Raw genomic sequence first — 18,206 nt, 5'->3', positions numbered from 1 at the left:
GTTACAATAATGAGAAGACACTATTAGAGTAACAATGGTGTTGGATAGACCCAACTTATGAAATACTGTGAGATCATGTCGTTGATATGTTGTCTGCATTCTCATATAAAGTTTTAGAGTTTACTTGCGTCCTTACACCATGATAATACCGTAGACCCAAATACCGGATGGTTACTCTGGAGTTGCCAAATGTTAGTTCGTAAATGGGTAATTATAAAGGTAGCTTTCAGGTACAGCGGCAAAGTATTTTGCGGTACAGGATAGTTCAAGAATGGGATTTGGCCCTACGACAGTGGAGAGATACATTCTGGGCCCAATCAGAATGGTTCCATCATCATCTGGCTAGACATAGTGGATAATGTGTTAGTAACGAGGATATCTAAATATGAAAATGAGAAAATAGTACAAACCGGTAGTGAGGATAACTAGGTATAGTGATCAATATATTGATCATAGGGATACCGTAAAAGTCTCACCTTAGGTTTTGGAACACATCAAGAGGCAAAGGAAATTGTACGTGATAACACAAGGTTCGCCTGATAATCATCTTCGTTTATATGTGAGAATTATTATGGGTGTCAATATCCTGCTAATAATTATTGGCTGAAAGGTGTTCCTGACATGTCCTCATAATATTGAACATGTAGGTTCACACGCTTAATGACTAGCGTATGTACACTAGTAGAAAACAAGGCTTTCGTTCGGGCCAGGTAAGCCCATTAGTCCCGGTTCAGTCATGAACCAGGACCCATGGGGGCATTGGTCCCGTTCGTGAGGCCAGGGGGCCTGCCGGGCCTCATGGGGGCATTGGTCCCGGTTCGTCTGGCCCCTTTGGTCCGGTTGGTCGGACGAACCGGGACCAATGGGCCTCGCTCCTGGTCCACCACCATTGGTCCCGGTTGGTGGCTTGAACAGGGATCAAAGGGTGGTCTTTAGTACCGGTTCAAGCGATGAACCAGGACCAATGATGTGCCTATATATACCCCCTCGCTGGCGAGCAGACCACACTATTCTGTTTTTTCTGGCCGGCGAGGGGAGGGGTTTGTGGTGCTCTAGTTCACCTCCTATGCACACGAGGTGTTCGATGGAATGCCCGAGCCACACTACTTAAGCTTTCTCCTCTCCAAACTCGACCTCCAAACTCCATTTTCCTCAATATTTGTCTACGTTTAGTGGTCCGTCACGTCCCGTCCCCGTCTTCACCGCCGTCGATCGCCCGCGCCGATCTCGTCGCCGGCACCACTGTGGTGAGCCTCTTGTTCTTATCTTCTTTCTGAAAGGAAAAAATTCTTACTTGTATGTTTAGATAGATACTTGTATAATTTTCTTACTTTTATTATTGCTTCATATTATTTAGTGCGATGGTTTTGGTATCCGCCCCTGTCGGCCCTTGTCATGTCTATGATTCAGATGTGGTATATATTATCTTTATAACTATTTGGTTCATTTATTGTTTATGACAATTATGCCGACCAATGTGACATAGATTTTATTTATCTAGGAGGTATGTGAACCAGAAATTCCAAGCGACCCTATTGTCGAGAGGTTAAATTTAGTTGAAGAAGAAAACAATTTCTTGAAAGAAAAAAAAGATGATATTGGAGTTGCATGTTGCGGATGTCGTCGATGATCACAAGATCAAGATGGATGCAATGCGCTTGAAGATTAGAAAGATTAGAAAATATGCAATTCATACCGAGGCTTGGTATCATTATGCCGTTGGATCAATTGTTACCTTGGTTGCGATTATGATCGCATTTGTTTTCGCATTGAAATGTTTTACATAGTTTCATTGTATGGTTTAATTAATTAGATGCTCTGGAGAGCTATATGTTGTTCAATGAGAACTATGTATGTACTTTGGTTTTAATGTGATGATGAGCTTCTATTAATTTGGTCACTTAATTATCTATTCAGGATGTTCTGTAATGGTTTTTGACACACTTAATTATATATAATGCACGTAGATGAACCGGCAATGGATGTACGGTGACAGACACACCTCCGAGTACATTAAGGGCGTGCATAATTTTCTCGAAGTGGCTGAGGCAAACAAGCAGAATGGTTTTATGTGTTGTACATGCCCTATATGTGGGAATAGAAGTCTTACTCTGACTCGAAAACCATTCACACCCACCTGCTTTATAAGGGTTTCATGCCACACTATAATGTTTGGACCAAGCATGGAGAAATAGGGGTTATGATGGAAGACAACAAAGAAGAAGAGGACGATGACAACTATCTGCCCCCTGAATACGGTGATGCTGCAACCGGGGAAGCTGTTGAAGATCAAGAGGAACCAGACGATCTGCCGGATGATGATCTCTGCCGGGTCATTGTTGATGCAAGGAGACAGTGCGAAAGTCAAAAGGAGAAGCTCAAGTTGGATCCCATGTTAGAGGATCACAAAAAAAGTTTGTACCCCAATTGCGAAGATGGCAACACAAAGCTCGGTACCGTACTAGAATTGCTGCAGCGGAAGGCAGAGAATGGTGTGCCTGACAAAGGATTTGAGAAGCTACTGAAAATATTGAAGAAGAAGCTTCCAAAGGATAACAAATTGCCCGACAGTACGTATGCAGCAAAGAAGATTGTATACCCTCTAGGATTGGAGGTGCAGAAGATACATGCATGCCCTAATGACTGCATCATGTATGTGGTGCGTACGAGGATTTGAATGCATGCCCGGTATGACCAAGCACGGAGATAAGAGAGGACAGTTCTCTCTAGTAGCTAGCTAACACAATAATTAACCCTATAAAAACCCCAAAAACCCCAACCCCGCCCCCCCCCCCTTCAGAAAAAAACAAAAACCCCAACCCATGAACTACTGACGCGTGGAAGCCTTTTGGTCCCGGTTGGTGGCACCAACAGGGACAAAAGGTCCTCCTGCCTGGGCAAGCCGCAGCGGCCACATGGAGCCCCATCTATCCCGGTTCCTGGGAGAACCGGGACTAAAGGTATTGGTCTTTAGTACCGACCCTTTAGTCCTAGTTCGGCAACCGGGACAAATGGGCTTCATGAACCGGGATAAATGGCGCGTTTTCTACTAGTGGTAGGAGAACTATGAGATAATGGAGAGTGAAAGAGAAGATTTTCAAAATTGTTTCGAATTCCACAATCCAAATAGCAAACACGATTCATACCAACAAAAAGTACATGAAGATGTCAAGAATGTCCTGCCAGACCAACATGATGACATCGAGGATCTGAAATTGGGTTGTTTGATCAGCACAACCGTATTCGATCTATCAACAATGGCTTCCAAGAGCAGGAGGAAAAACTTGCAGTCATCAAGAATAAGAAGGAAGAGAAAACTACGGCTATCGAAAAGAGACTCCATGAACTTGATGTCCTGGTTAGGTATATCTCCAAGGTTTTGCGGTGCCAGGATGTCGTGAAACTGAGTCATCTGTCTAATTTTATACTGCGGCTCTATACCATGTTTGGTTATTGTAATGTGTCGGACAATCTATTTTACAGTTGTCAAGTTAGCAGTTTAATAAAAGCAACGATAACTCAGTTTACATTCAAATTCAAATTTTGTACAAATTCATATTAAGATTGGCAAATATGCCCGCCACTTTTTGCAATATAAAACAAATTGATCGCACCTACAAACTATGATGGTTATGTATGTCGTCACTGGCGTATGGCCCCACATGTATGAAGACACATCACGCACGTTTGGACCCGCCTACCAGCATCCATGTCAGCACAACAATGGGCACACATATCAGAATCGTTCATTGGTCAGATGACACATTGTCACCAAAAAAACAATGCAGCAACTAACTTTAATTTATCCATATATCAGAAACACATAATTGAGTTGCATTGATCTGAGATCTAGATATGTAGCCAGTTAAAGCAGAGACCTAAACATTGGTTAAACAGAACACATACATTGGTCGATAGATTTGTTAATGCTGAGCAGCATGCTGCAACCAAGTAGTATGATTTCTCGAGCAGTACATATATACTTTATATGTTTTCCGCTGAAAATAGCTAATGGGTTCATGGGTGGCCAACTGATATTACAGTATAATTTTCCACTCAAGAGTTAAGAGAAGCAAGTTTTTTTTTCTTTTGTTATTCATTTATCAACGTCTGGATTAGAAATATCCAGAGTGCAGTCTCGGTTTGAAAACATTATTCACCTTACATATACGAAGACATACGAAATATTTTTATCGAAGTGCTAGGGAGTACACGCATGAAACATTGAACAATGTTTTCAGACATTCTTTTAAATATAGGTAGATAAGATTATTTTCACACATTCTTTTCAATATAAGTGAAAATGAAGTTAAATATAAGCAAACTCCAAAAAGAGAACAATGCAAGATTTACCATGTTAATAGTTTCCTAACTGAAAAAAGGAACGGGAAACATACATAACAAAATAATAACAACATTTAAAATGGGAAGCGGAACAATTGTAAGTGTGCATGCTTTAAGTGGAGCCTAACCATACATTGATATTCTTATTATGGAAACTATTTTTCTAGTCAAAGTAGTAATTTCTAGAAAATAAGCTAGCTTATCCCTCCTGATGTGATTCCAAATAGTAGTTACACTGCACGATTGGCAACTTGAAGGCAGAATTTGACCAGGATATTAGACTAAACACCTTTTTCATAGTTGATAGCTGAATGCATTTTCTGACATGACGTAATTTACAGAGAAACAAATTGAGTTTATAGTCTTGCTCATCAATTTTTAGTAAGTCTGGGAGCTCCTCAATCTCCTGAAATTAGCCAAAAACAGCAAATAAACAAGTGAAAGCATGCAGATGCCACCATATGTTTGGCATGTTTGTAGTTACATATATCTATTTAAACTTTCAGAAAATACCAGAATGGCTTCTATGTTTTTGAAAGGGGTTACTATCAAGCTTAGAATGTGTTTCCTATGTTCCAGGTTCTGGAAAGAGAGTTCTTGAAATGAATAGATGGGTAATCACACATGAATGCCTAAATCAAAGAGGTTCGCTGCGATCATGAACCTTTTTCCACGATAAGGCAATACTGCAGCATCGATGGTAAGTGAAAGAAAAATCAGTAGGTAAGATGACATGACAGTTTGAATTAGCCCACGGATTGATCACATCAACATAGATGAACAAAGGCACATGAAAAACTTATAGCCCAAGGCGCGTCTCGGACCCTCTATTTTTCTACTTATTGCTTTTTTTGGTTTTTCTCCTCACGGTACAATATTACGTTTACATAGCACAACATACCTACATATATTGTGCCCGGGCACCTTGATTGTTTTAGGTATGTATCGCTGCACAATGAATGTTTGATTTGTTTCCTAAATATTCTTCATGCAAGACTTTTCATGCTTACATTTTATTTCCGTTTTTAACTATTAGACATGTAAGATATTCCATATAATAAAGCGTATTAATGTTTGATTTTTTCTGAACAACTGCGGGTATCTAATACGCGTATTTTTGTCTCCTAGCTATCTAATACGGTTATCAATTCTTACTAATGAAATTATGTACATACGCGGGTATATATACCCAGTAAATTATTTTCTATACTATTACATTTTAGTTTTGTTTTCTAACTATTTAATACAAGTATTTAAATACGCGGGTATGTATATATCCAATGGTTTATCCTAGGTTCTATCTAGTAACAAAATTATATGCATACGCGGATAAGCATATACCTACTAACGAAATTATATACATATGTGGGTATGCATATACCTACTAATAAAATTATGTACATACGCAGGCATGCATATACCAACTAACGAAATTATGTATATATATGCGGGTACCATGCAAAAAAGTACATGTACAAGTATGTGAATACCCAATTATGTGGTGGGATATGCATACCTACTACTGAAATTACGTAAATACACGGGTATTTACATACCTAGTGATTTATCTACAGATCAATAAGTGCAATATAAGGAGGTAATAAATTCTGATTTTTATTCACTATGGCATTTTAATCTCCTTCCTTTTTATGGCGTGACATGCATGCATGGGATGGTTAAAGAATTAAAGCCTGCCAAATTAACTAGTAATTAACGCATTTACGTTGGTTGTCAAATTAGCCGCTAAACACGATCCAACGACAGATAGACAAGCTGCCCAGGCACCTAGGTGTCCCAAATGGCCGCCCACACACACACACGCACACTAACAAAAATTATGTGCTAGCCAAATAAGTATGACTCAATACCCCGACATATGAGCATCCTCTATTTTAATACAGTGGCTCATCATGTTGCCACTTATCTTTCATCCCACCCTCGCCGATGACCACATGATCGCAATGCATTCGACATGGTAGATCCCAATGCAATAAGCATCCTCTATTTTAACACAGTGGCTCACCAAGTTTCTACTTATCTTTCATCCCACCCCTGCGATGTCCACATGATCGCAATGCATTCGACATGGTAAATCCCAAGACAATGAGCTTGCCACTGCATGCCACACTTCTCATTCTGTCATGGAAGGAAATGTTTAATACTTTAAAATCAAATTACATCGACCATGAACTACTCGCAACGCCTAGACATATAAAGACTTCCCCAAAACTAATCACCTACTAGACATGAAAGACTTTTGAATTTGCAAACAATTTTTCGAATCGACGAACATTTTTTAAAAATTTGGAATTTTCTTCTGAAAATTCATGAACATTTGTTTTGTTTAAACGAACATCTTTCAAATGCATGAAAATTTTTAAAATTCATGGAATTTTTTTAACTCATCAATCATTTTTTGAATCAATGATATTTAAAAAAATTGGGGAACAAAATTCGAAATTCGTGTTTTTTTTTGAATTTTTGTGAATATTTTCTTAAATTTCAAGACTTTTTTTTTCAGATTCACGAATATGTTTTGGAGACACGATCATTTAAAAAAAATATGTATATGCTTTTATTTCCTGACTATTTTTGTCCAAATCATGAGTTTTTTTATAATTTAGGAATAAGTTTTGTAGCATCTGCAACATTTTCTGATTCCGCAATTTTTTTATGATTTCATGAACTGTTTTTGAATTTGCAAATTTTTGGCATCAAATATGCTCAAGTGTTCTAGGTGTGTGCAAAATTTGGTGAAGCTTTGAGAATGGTTCACAAATTCAAATTTTGAAGTGATTTTTTCCCAGAGCTCCCCTGTTGTCTAATCAACACGAATGTTAGCATGCACTTAGAAAAGTTGAGCATCTTGATGCCTAAAAAATCAAGATTTTTTTTCTTTTTTCTAGAATTTGTTGTTCCTTCACGAGCACATGAGCTCGGGATCAGCCATCAGTTATCGGATTAGTGCGCTTTGCTGCATTTATAGATAATACCCTATGACTCTATATATCATATTAGTGTTCCAAAATTAATCCGCATTTGCGTATCGTAGATTAGATTGTTCCATAATATGTCGATTCAACAAATACCCATTATTTCAAATACATCATATAATTTCAAGAGAGATTGAATATATACATTTGTGGTATATTTTTTCTTAAATTTAATATATATTAAACACCATATCGGGCACATCACACGGTCCCGCTTCATGCCCTGCATATCCTCGTCAATCCTTCACCGCGCCTCCCCCCCCCCCCCCCCCGCAGCATAATTCCCACCCCTTTCTTAGCAACTGTGTGCACGTCACATCATCACTGATGGGGTACCATCGTAGTTCACCGTAGTCCCCCATAGTAGCACCGATGGCCTCTGTCACCGCTCGCCTGAACATCGCTACTACAATGTTGACTGCTTGCAATAGACGGTGGTATTGCAACCCTAGCTTGCAGTACTACCTCGCAACATATAGTGTTTCTGCAGTCAAGGACGAGTTCTACAACAATGAGTGTGCTAGCACTGCAACCGAACAATGGTGGTCCGGTCTGTGGCATCACACCCGCCGTTTGCAACAATGGTGGTCAGTATCATGGCTCGCTCAGGCCTGCGGTAAGTATCGTTGCAGCGGCAGCCAACAACAACGATGTTGGCCTTGCAACACGATGGATCTGACAATTGTAGCACTGGCCTGCGCACCAGCGGGTGGTCGGGATATCATTGGAAGCACTAACGCCCTCCTATGGCAGCGGTGGCCGGTGTTTGTGCGGCCCATCTCGCTTGCAACAGTTGCGGCTACTGCAATGGGACTTGCATCATTACTGTCGCGTGGTGGAATGCTACGAGGTGATGCCACATCCACATCTTGGAGTACCGTCATCCACCTCCCCCACGATATTTTCAGCCCATCCAATTGGAGTAGCATCGCCGCACTTGTAGCCATTGGTCATCCTCTCCCCTCACAACAATGGTGGCTTGGTCTACAGTAGCTGGTCTGGTGATGTCTGCCTTCTGCGTGGCACCCGAGCTTGCTGCAACGTTGTGTTTGCAACATTGAGACGTTCGGCTTGTGTGAGAGGGTGCTTCCCTTGAGCTGATTTTGTGCCGATGAGACGAGGGGGGAGGGGGGCTGTCAAAGTGCAGCGCGGATCCATGATTAGAGAGGGGACATGTGGCTTGACATCACCCGGTTTTGGGTATAATCAATGGCGGAGCTTGGCTGGGATGTTAGGGGGGGGGGGCAAAAGGTAAAGTATGCATGTTTGTGGGGGCAATGAGAACATTTTCTTCTAACTATGTCCCTAGAAAAAAAAGTCTTCATGAATTTGTATAATGAGGCACGGTGCCTTTGTTTGGGAAAAATAGAGATTGAGAAGGGAGGAAAGAGAGGTGTTCAGTCCGAGTCTTGTCCGGACCATGAGCGAGTTGGTCCGAAGGAAATCGTAAATGAGCCGGCAACTTCACAAGATCAATCGTGTTTTTTAACTCAAAATTTATGTATTTTTAAAAATAATTTTGCAAAATAAGTTAATAAAAGAAAACAAACATTATGTGGACGCCCTTTATCGAAAAATGTGGACCCGGAATAAATTTGCAAAATAATTTTGCAAACATCATGGTACAGAATTATGACATAAAAGTTAAGGGTGTGACCATATCGCATCTAGATGTGATATAATATCTCACATCTAAGATGATGTTACTTGTTGACAAATTCTTCCTACTGGTTTTTTTTTTTTCGATTGTTCAGGCCACCTCTGATTTTTTTTTCTATCTACGACTCTTCTAAGCTTTGACATCAGCAACACACGTCATATGAAACAAGCCCACCACGTTCTTGTTTGTTTGATTTTTTTTTGTTTGTTTATTTGGGGACGTTGCCTCGGTGTTTGATTTTTTTTCTAAATCTGGGAGCTGCCCCGCATTGCATCAGTCTACAGTGCAGCGTGAAAATACCAAAAAAGAAGTATGACCACACAGATTCAAACAAAAAACCTCCCACTATGAAATGCCTATAGCTAGCCAACGGACCTGTTGGCCGTTGCTGTCTTCACATCACAGTGACGCTATAAATACATACCAAAATCGGCACATCAAATAATTTCAAAACCTCTCCACACACACACTCCTTAGTTGCGAGTCAATGCCGGGTCTGCAACTGGGTTCCACAAAAAATAACACACACAACTGACGACCCTTGACAAACACACATCCCTAGTTACGAGTCGATGGTCGGCATGCAACTGGGGACCCTCGAGAAACATAGACATCCCTAGTTGCGAGTCGATGGTCGGCATGCAACTGATGACGCTCAACAAACACACACACACACACACACACACCCCTAGTTGCGAGTCGATGTTCGGCATGCAACTAGGGACCCTCGACAAACACACACTCCCCTAGTTGCAAGTCGATGGTTGACATGCAATTGGGGACCCTCGACGAACACTGACACACCCCTAGTTGCAAGCGATGGTCGGCATGCAACTGGGACCCTCGACAAACACACACTCCCCTAGTTGCAAGTCGATGGTTCACATGCAACCGGGGACCCTTGACGAACACACACACACACCTAGTTGTGAGTCGATGGTCGGCATGCAACTGGGGACCCTTGACAAACATGGCCATCCTTAGTTGTGAGTCAATGATCGGCATGCAACTAGGGACGCACGACAAACACACACACCTAGCTGCGAGTTGATGGTCGGGTTGCAACTGGGGGCCATGACAACCCCCCCCTAGTTGCGAGTTGATGGTTGGGTTGCAACTGGGGGCCCTCGTCGGTGGTTGACTTGTAACTAATGGAAAAAAGACTCAAACTCAATTGTAAGACAAAAAAAAGACATCGAGCCCGGTTGCAAGTCGAGTGTGGACTTGCAAGTGGAGACAAAAAAACATTAGCCCCGACTATGAGTCAAGGGTAAACTTGCAACTAAATCAAAGAAATATACTCAAAACCCAGTTGCAAGACAGAAGAAACATCGGGACGAGTTGCGAGTTGAAGGTGGACCTGCAACTGGGACAAAAAAGGTCGGGCCCCTGTTGCGAGTTGACGACGGACTTGCAACTTTGACTAAAAAAGTTAGGGCCCCAGTTGTGTCTCGATGGTGGACTTGCAACTCTGACAAAAAAAGTGTTGAGCCCCAGTTGCGAGTCGACGGTGGACTTGCAACTGGGGCAAAGGAAAGGTCAGTCCCTACTTGTGAGTCGAGAGTGGACATGCAACTGGGACAAAAAAAGGTCGGGACCTAATTGCGAGTCGAGGGTGGACTTGCAACTAGGAAAAAATATGGGGGCCCAGTTGCGAGTCGGGAGTGGGATTGCAACTGAAAGAAAAGGTCATGCCCAAATTGCGAGTTGAGGGTGGACTTGCAATTGGGATAAAAAAGGTCGGACCCCAGTTGTGAGTTGAGGGTGTACTTGCAATTAGGACAAAAAAGTCGGATCCTAGTTACAAGTCGAGGGTGGAATTGAAAATGTGACAAAACAAGGTCAGACCCCACTTGTGAGTCAACGAGTAGACTTGTCACTGGAAGAAAAAAATGATCGGGCCCGAGTTGGGAGTCGAGAGTGGACTTGCAACAGGGACAAAAAAAAAAGGTCGGCCCTCGAATTGCGAGTCAAAGGTGGACTTGGTACTGGGACAAAAAAAGATGGCCCAAGTTGTGAGTGAGGGTGGACTTGTACCTGAGAGATAAAAATGTCGGGTCTAAGTTATGTGCCGAGGATGGACTTACAACACGGGCAATAAAAGGTTGATCCCGAGTTGCGAGTCGAGGATGAACTTGCAACTGGGATAAAAAAGTAGGTGCGTCCAGTTACATATTAAAGGTGGACTTGTAATTGGGAAAAAAGATGGCGATGCCAGTTGTATGTATGTTGGTGTGAGTTGTAACTAAGACAAAAAGAATCTATCCTCTAATTACATGTTTATGGTCAACTTGCAACTGAGAAACAAAAATGGGTTGGACCCTACTTGAATGTCGGTGGTTGACATGCAACTCGGACAACAAAAAATAAAAGAGGCAGGTCTAGTTTGTATGACAAATGTGCACTAGCAGCATAATCTAAAAAAGTGTCAGACCGAGTTGCATGTCCGTGGTTGACTTGCAACCGCAACAATAAAAAAAGACATGCTCCAGTTTGCATGTCGATGGTTGACTTGCAACTAGAACAAAATATAAAAGAGGTGGATCCAATTACATATTAGAAGTACACTTGCAGCAGAGACCAAAATGGTTTGGACCCACATGCATGTCGATGATCGATTGCAACTGGAACAAGAAAAATAAAAAAAAGACGGCTTCTTACATATTAGGGTTAGACTTGCATGAAAAACAAAAACAAGAAATGGGTCGTTCCTGTCATTGTACTGTTTAGAAACTTTGTGGGGTCGCCTCTACCCTAAAAACAAAGATAAATGAGATAAAGAGTTAGAACAAAGACCAGAACTGTTGAGCTAGCGGTCAGCTCGTCTCTTGCAAACAACTCTTCTCTTTCAACTACAACACACAAAAAACAATCCACGAAAAATGACCCCAAAAAGAAAGATGCACGGTGTGATGGACCGCAAAGTGGACAACGGACGCACGGGATAAAACAACCACGATCAAAGTATTGCACGAAATTTATAACAACGGATCAAATGGACCGAAACTTAGATGAGACATCACACTCATATATGAACACAAATCAAAACATTGACAAACAAAGACATGCTCATGTATATATATAAAAAGATACCCCTAAGATTGGTTGCAATTGTAGACCGGCTCGTACTATATATATATAAGCGAGAATCTCTTCTCCAATCCGCACCGGGATCGACGTCTCCAAGCCCTAAACCCCACGGAAGCACCGATGGTTCTCGTCGCCACGCCCCTCACCCCTTCCATCGCCGACCGCAAGCTCCCTTACCACAACTCCTAATAATCATCCAAAAGAAGTACGTAAGCCATGGAGGGCATGGATCACGCGCCGCCAGGCTTCCGCTTCACGCCGACGCGGGGAGGAGCTCATCCGCTACTACCTCGACCCCTGGGTGGCCGACCCGGGAAAGACGCCGGTCGGCGAGCTGCAAGGCATCGTCTGCATCGCCGACGTCTACAGCGAGGACCCGGCCGCCCTCACGTCGCGGCACCGGCGCTTCGGCCACGACGACGGCAACTGGTACTTCCTCTGCGTCGCGCGGTGGAAGGGCAACCGCCCGGGCGGCCGGGCCAGCCGCGCCGTCAGGGGCGGCGACACATGGCACGGGTACGGCAAGCGGGTCACCGTCGCCGGGGCCGGGCACCGGCAGGCGTTCGAGTACCTCGACGCACGTGGACGTAAGACCGCGTGGCTCATGGAGGAGTTCGGAACCGTCCTGCCGGCGGCCACGGACGACACCGGCGTCAGGGTGCTCTGCAGGGTGCACCAAACGGCGAGGACGGCGGCGGATGGCGATGAGGAGGGCGCGGGGAGTCCAGCATGGCCGCTCGGTATTCTAAGAGGCGGCGCCGCCGGGAGCACGAGATCACCGCGGATGCAACGGATGAGCTGAAGCCATTGGAGATGGTTGCCATGGACGAGCCGGAGCCATTGGAGCACGTCTTCGCCAAGGACGAACCAGAGTCATGGGAGATCGTTGCCATGGAGGACGAGGCAGATCCATGGGAGATGATTACATGTGGGACGAACTAGAGTCATGGGACACGAAGACATATTGTGAGAAGCCATCTCCACTGCAGATGTGTACCAATAACTTGACATGTCCACAGGAGATACTTACCAACAAATTGCCATCTCCACTGGAGATGCAAACCAACAACCTGCCATGGCCACTGGAGATGCTTAGCAAGAACTTCCCACTGCCACTGGAGATGCTTACTAATAACTTGGCATCGCCATTGCAGACCCTTAACAAGAACTTGCCATCTCCATTGGAGATCCTTACCAAGAACTTGCCAGACTTGGACATCCTTACCAAAGAGGAACCCACCACGATGACGACAGCCTTCGATCAAGACTCCGGCGCGGCGAACAAGGAAGCCACCCCTAACGCGGAGATGGAGATGTCGGCCGATGCAGAGTGGCACTCGCACTACCCGGAACTGTTCGAGCAGAAAGAGCCTCCGCCCATGGAAGACATCATGAAGCCTCTGCCAGCGCCGACGGTCCAAGAATTCGAGCAGGGAGCCCCTATAGTGCTATGTCCATGGCTCACGCTCATGTATTGCCTGAAAGTTGATAAGGTTTGAGAATACTAAAGTATGAAACAATTGCTTGGCTGAAACCGGGTTTGTGCATGATTTGAATACTTTTTGTGATGAAGATGGAGCATAGCCAGACTATATGATTTTGTAGGGATAACTTTCTTTGGCCATGTTATTTTGAGAAGACATAATTGCTTTATTAGTATGTTTTGTTTTATGTCAATATTAAACTTCTGTTTTGAATCTTATGGATCTAATCATTCATGCCACAATAAAGAAAATTACATGGATAAATATGTTAGGTAGCATTCCACATCAAAAATTCTGTTTTTATCATTTACGTACTCGAGGACGAGAAGGAATTAAGCTTGGGGATGCTAAACCCTATCTCGAATCAAACCCTAAACCTCGACCTTCAATTCTCGTGCCGCGTCGAACCACCGATGGCTTCCGCCGCGCCCCTCGGCCCTCCTATCGACATCGATCGCAAGCCCCCGTACTAAAATATATCAAATCTCCACGCATCCGGCCGGCGGGATGAATCACGCGCCGCCGGGCTTCCGCTTCACGCCGACGCGTGAAGAGCTCATCGGCTACTACCTCAACCCCTGGGTGGCCGACCCTGGAAAGACGCCCGTCGCCGAGCTCCGAGGCATCGTCTGCGTCGCCGACATCTATGGCGAGGACCCGGCTGCCCTCACCTCGCGGCACCGGCGCTTCGGTCACGACGACGGCAATTGGTACTTCCTCTGTGTGGCGCGGTGGAAGGGCGCCGTGGGCGGCCGGGCCAGCCGTGCCGTCCGGGGCGGCGGCACGTGGCACGGGTACGGCAAGAGGGTCGCCGTCGCCGAGGCCGGGCACCGCCAGGCCTTCGAGTACCTCGATGCACGAGGACGCAAGACCGCGTGGCTCATGGAGGAGATCGGGACCGTGCTGCCGGTGGCCACCGGCGCCAACGGCGTCAGGGTGCTCTGCAGGGTGCACCAGACGACGAGGACGGTCGTCATACGACGTGGAGGAGCGCGGGGAGTCCAGCAAAGCCTCCCGGTCTTCTAAGAGGCGGCGCCGCCAGGAGCTGAAGCCATTGGGGATGGTTGCCATGGAGAAAAAGCCGGAGCCACTGGAGCACGTCTTCGCCAAGGACGAACCAGAGTCATGGGAGATCCTTGCAATGGAGGACGAGGCAGAGCCATGGGAGATGATTACCATGGAGGACGAACTAGAGCAATGGGAGACGAAGACATATTGTGAGAAGCCATCTCCACTGCAGATGCTTACCAACAACTTGACATGGCCACAGGAGATACTTACCAACAAATTGCCATGGCCACTGGAGATGCTAACCAACAACCTGCCATGGCCACTAGAGATGCTCACCAACAACTTGACATTGCCATCGGAGATGCTTAGCAAGAACTTCCCACTGCCACTAGAGATGCTTACTAACAACTTGGTATCGCCATTGCAGACCCTTAACAAGAACTTGCCAGAGCCAGCGGAGACCGCTACCAAGAACTTGCCATCTCCATTGGAGATCCTTACCAAGAACTTGCCAAAGCCGTTGGAGATCCTTACCAAAGAGGAACCCACCACGACGACGACAGCCTTCGATCAAGACTCCGGCACGGCAAACAAAGAAGCCACCCCTAACGCGGAGATGGAGATGCAGGCCGACGCAGAGTGGCACTCGCACTACCCGGAACTGTTCGAGCAGAAAGAGGCTCCGCCCATGGAAGACGTCATGAAGCCTCTGCCAGCACCGACGGTCCAAGAATTTGAGCAAGGAGCCGCCCTTCCGGCGGCGGCTGTCGAAGAATTCGGCGGGGTTGCTTGGAGTTGGGGAGGCCATGGCCGGCGCTGCTTAGTGAGGCCTATATCGTTAGCTTGGATACTACCTGGTTTTTCACATGGTTATTTGTTCTAGCAGTTACTTTCTCTTTACTAGTTTCTTGGAAGGAAAATCATTGTGCGCCATTAATTCCTGCTGTATATACAACTGGATTTATCAACCGTACAATGTCATCATAATCCAAAAAATCGTACTGTAGTTAAAACTCTGGAATTTATTGGTCCCGCGGAAGTGGCAAAGTTTGGAAGAACGACGACTATGAGTTCTGCTGCCCAGCAGAGGCCAGCAAGATGGCCGCCACCTTATGATGATGCGTGTGTGAAGATCAATGTGGATGGCGCTATTTCTCGCCGAGGAACCACAGGGGCGTCAGCGGCAGTGTGCAGAGACAGATTTGGAAATTATCTGGGAGCTTGGACAATTGTTCTTTTTTTTTTTGCGGAAAAACTTCCAATCTATTCATCTTCAATCATGGCAGTGCAACGAATACCAGAAATAAAAATTACATCCAGATTCATAGTCCACCTAGCGACGACTACAAGCACCGAAGCGAGCTGAAGGCGCGCGCCGTCATCACCCCTCCATCGCCGGAGCCGGGCACAACTTGTTGTAGTAGACAGTCGGGAAGTCGTCGTGCTAAGACCCAATAGGACCAGCACCCCAGAACAGTAACCGTCGCCGATGAAAAATAACGTAGATCGGAAGGATCCAAACCGAAGACACACGAACGTAGACGAACAACGACGAGATCCGAGCAAATCCACCAAAGATAGATCTACCGGAGACACACCTCCACACGTCCACCAACGATGCAAGACGCACCGCCGGAACGAGGGCTAAGCGGGGAGACCTTTATTCCATCTTCAGGGAGCCGCCGTCGTCTCGCCTTCCTGAGTAGGACACAAACCCTAACAAGATTGAAAAAAAATGACTAAAAACGGAGCCCTCCCGCCGGCCCTTGGCAGGATCCATCTTTGACAATTGTTCTTGACGGACTAGTCGATGCACCAAGCCTTGAAACCCATGCATGCAATGAAGCTCTTGTTCTGGCCAGGGATCTTAATATCTCACATGCGATAATAGCCTCGGATTGCATGCAAGTCGTCACACGAGGTGCTAGCTCCTCTTATGCTTTTCTTCTTAGAGAGATTAATGAGAGGATGAATGATTTTGTAAAGATTAGCTTCTGTTTTGAGAGAAGGGAGGAGGTGCATGCTTTGGCTAAGGCAGCGTCGTCGCTCCCATCGGGTCGCCACATGTGGCGAGGGATCCTCCCGGGTATTATCTGTATTCCTTCCGTGTTAAACGTTGAATAAAATCCCTAGATTCACCTCAAAAAAAATTTTAATGGATGAGGCAAAGCTTTTGCCTCCATTTCAAAATAATAATAATCAAAGTGCTGGGTCCCAAAGGAGTGATGGCAATTCCTGGTAACCCAAAGCATGCAAAAAAAAACATGCTAACAAAAATGCTAACTTGGCAGCCGAAACGTAATTTGTTACTTATAAGCTTGTTGTTGCCCCAATTGAGATGCCTCGGGCTAAGGCCCCTTTAGATGCACATAACGCAGCCGCCGCCTCAGTTGGACAGATCAATTCTGTATTGACTGAATCATCAAGTTACAAGTGTACACATACATATATCTCCTCAGGGAGAGAGCAAGCGCTCCTGAAAATGGGGCACGCATGCCACGAGTGTTGCTGGATCCTATAATCTAGGAATGGACTCGGTTGTCATGACTCAACGTTACAATGCACAAGTACATGGTTTAACACCCCCCCCCCCCTCAGCCGGAACTCCGTGAGGTAGGACGTTCAGGCTGGCACGGAACTCATGAAAAACTTGTGACGGTAAACCCTTGGTGAATAAATCAACAAACTGTGAACTCGATGGCACATGCAGAACACGAGCCTCACCCAGAGCAACACGATCCCGGACGAAGTGGAGATCAATCTCAATGTGCTTTGTCCGTTGATGTTGGACGGGGTTGGAGGCGAGATAGGTGGCACTGACGTTGTCACAATAAACCACGGTGGCACAGGTCGTAGGACACTTGAGGTCAAGCAAGAGTTGGCGTAGCCAGCATGATTCGGCGACACAGTTAGCAACGCCCCGGTACTCTGCTTCGGCACTAGATCTCGAGACAGTGGGTTGACGCTTCGAGGACCAAGAAATGATATTGTTGCCAAGAAAAACGCAGAATCCATAAGTTGACTTGCGAGTATCGGGACACCCGGCCCAATCAGCGTCTGTGTAGGCAATGAGCTCATGAGAGGGTGACTTGTAGAGCTGAATGCCATAGTGGGACGTGCCTTGTAGATATCGAAGAATGCGTTTAACCAACTGCATGTGGATTTCATGCAGCTCATGCATAAAGAGACAAACTTGTTGGACAGCATAGGAAATATCTGGTCGAGTGAGAGTAAGGTATTGGAGTGCACCGGCCAAGCTGCGTCTGTATGTGGGGTTGGAAAGAGGTGTGCCAGCATGAATGGAAAGTTTGGAAGACGTGTCGACGGGAGTGGACACCGGTTTGCAATGGAGCATGTCAGCACGGTCAAGAATCTCAAGTGTGTATTGTTGCTGGCAAAGAAACAAGCCGGAGGAGTTTGGAGTAACATTTATGCCAAGAAAATGATGTAACTCACCAAGGTCCGACATGGAGAACTCCTTCTTGAGAGAGGTGATGATGGAGTGAAGGGTGGCGGCAGTGCTGGCAGTGAGGATGATATCATCCACATACACAAGAAGATATGATATAGTGTTTCCATGGTGGCGGATGAAGAGGGAGGAGTCACTCTTGGAAGCACAAAACC

This window comes from Triticum aestivum, chromosome 3B (assembly GCF_018294505.1).
Source record: "Triticum aestivum cultivar Chinese Spring chromosome 3B, IWGSC CS RefSeq v2.1, whole genome shotgun sequence".
Lineage (NCBI taxonomy): Eukaryota > Viridiplantae > Streptophyta > Magnoliopsida > Poales > Poaceae > Triticum > Triticum aestivum.
This window is presented reverse-complemented; position numbering follows the sequence as displayed.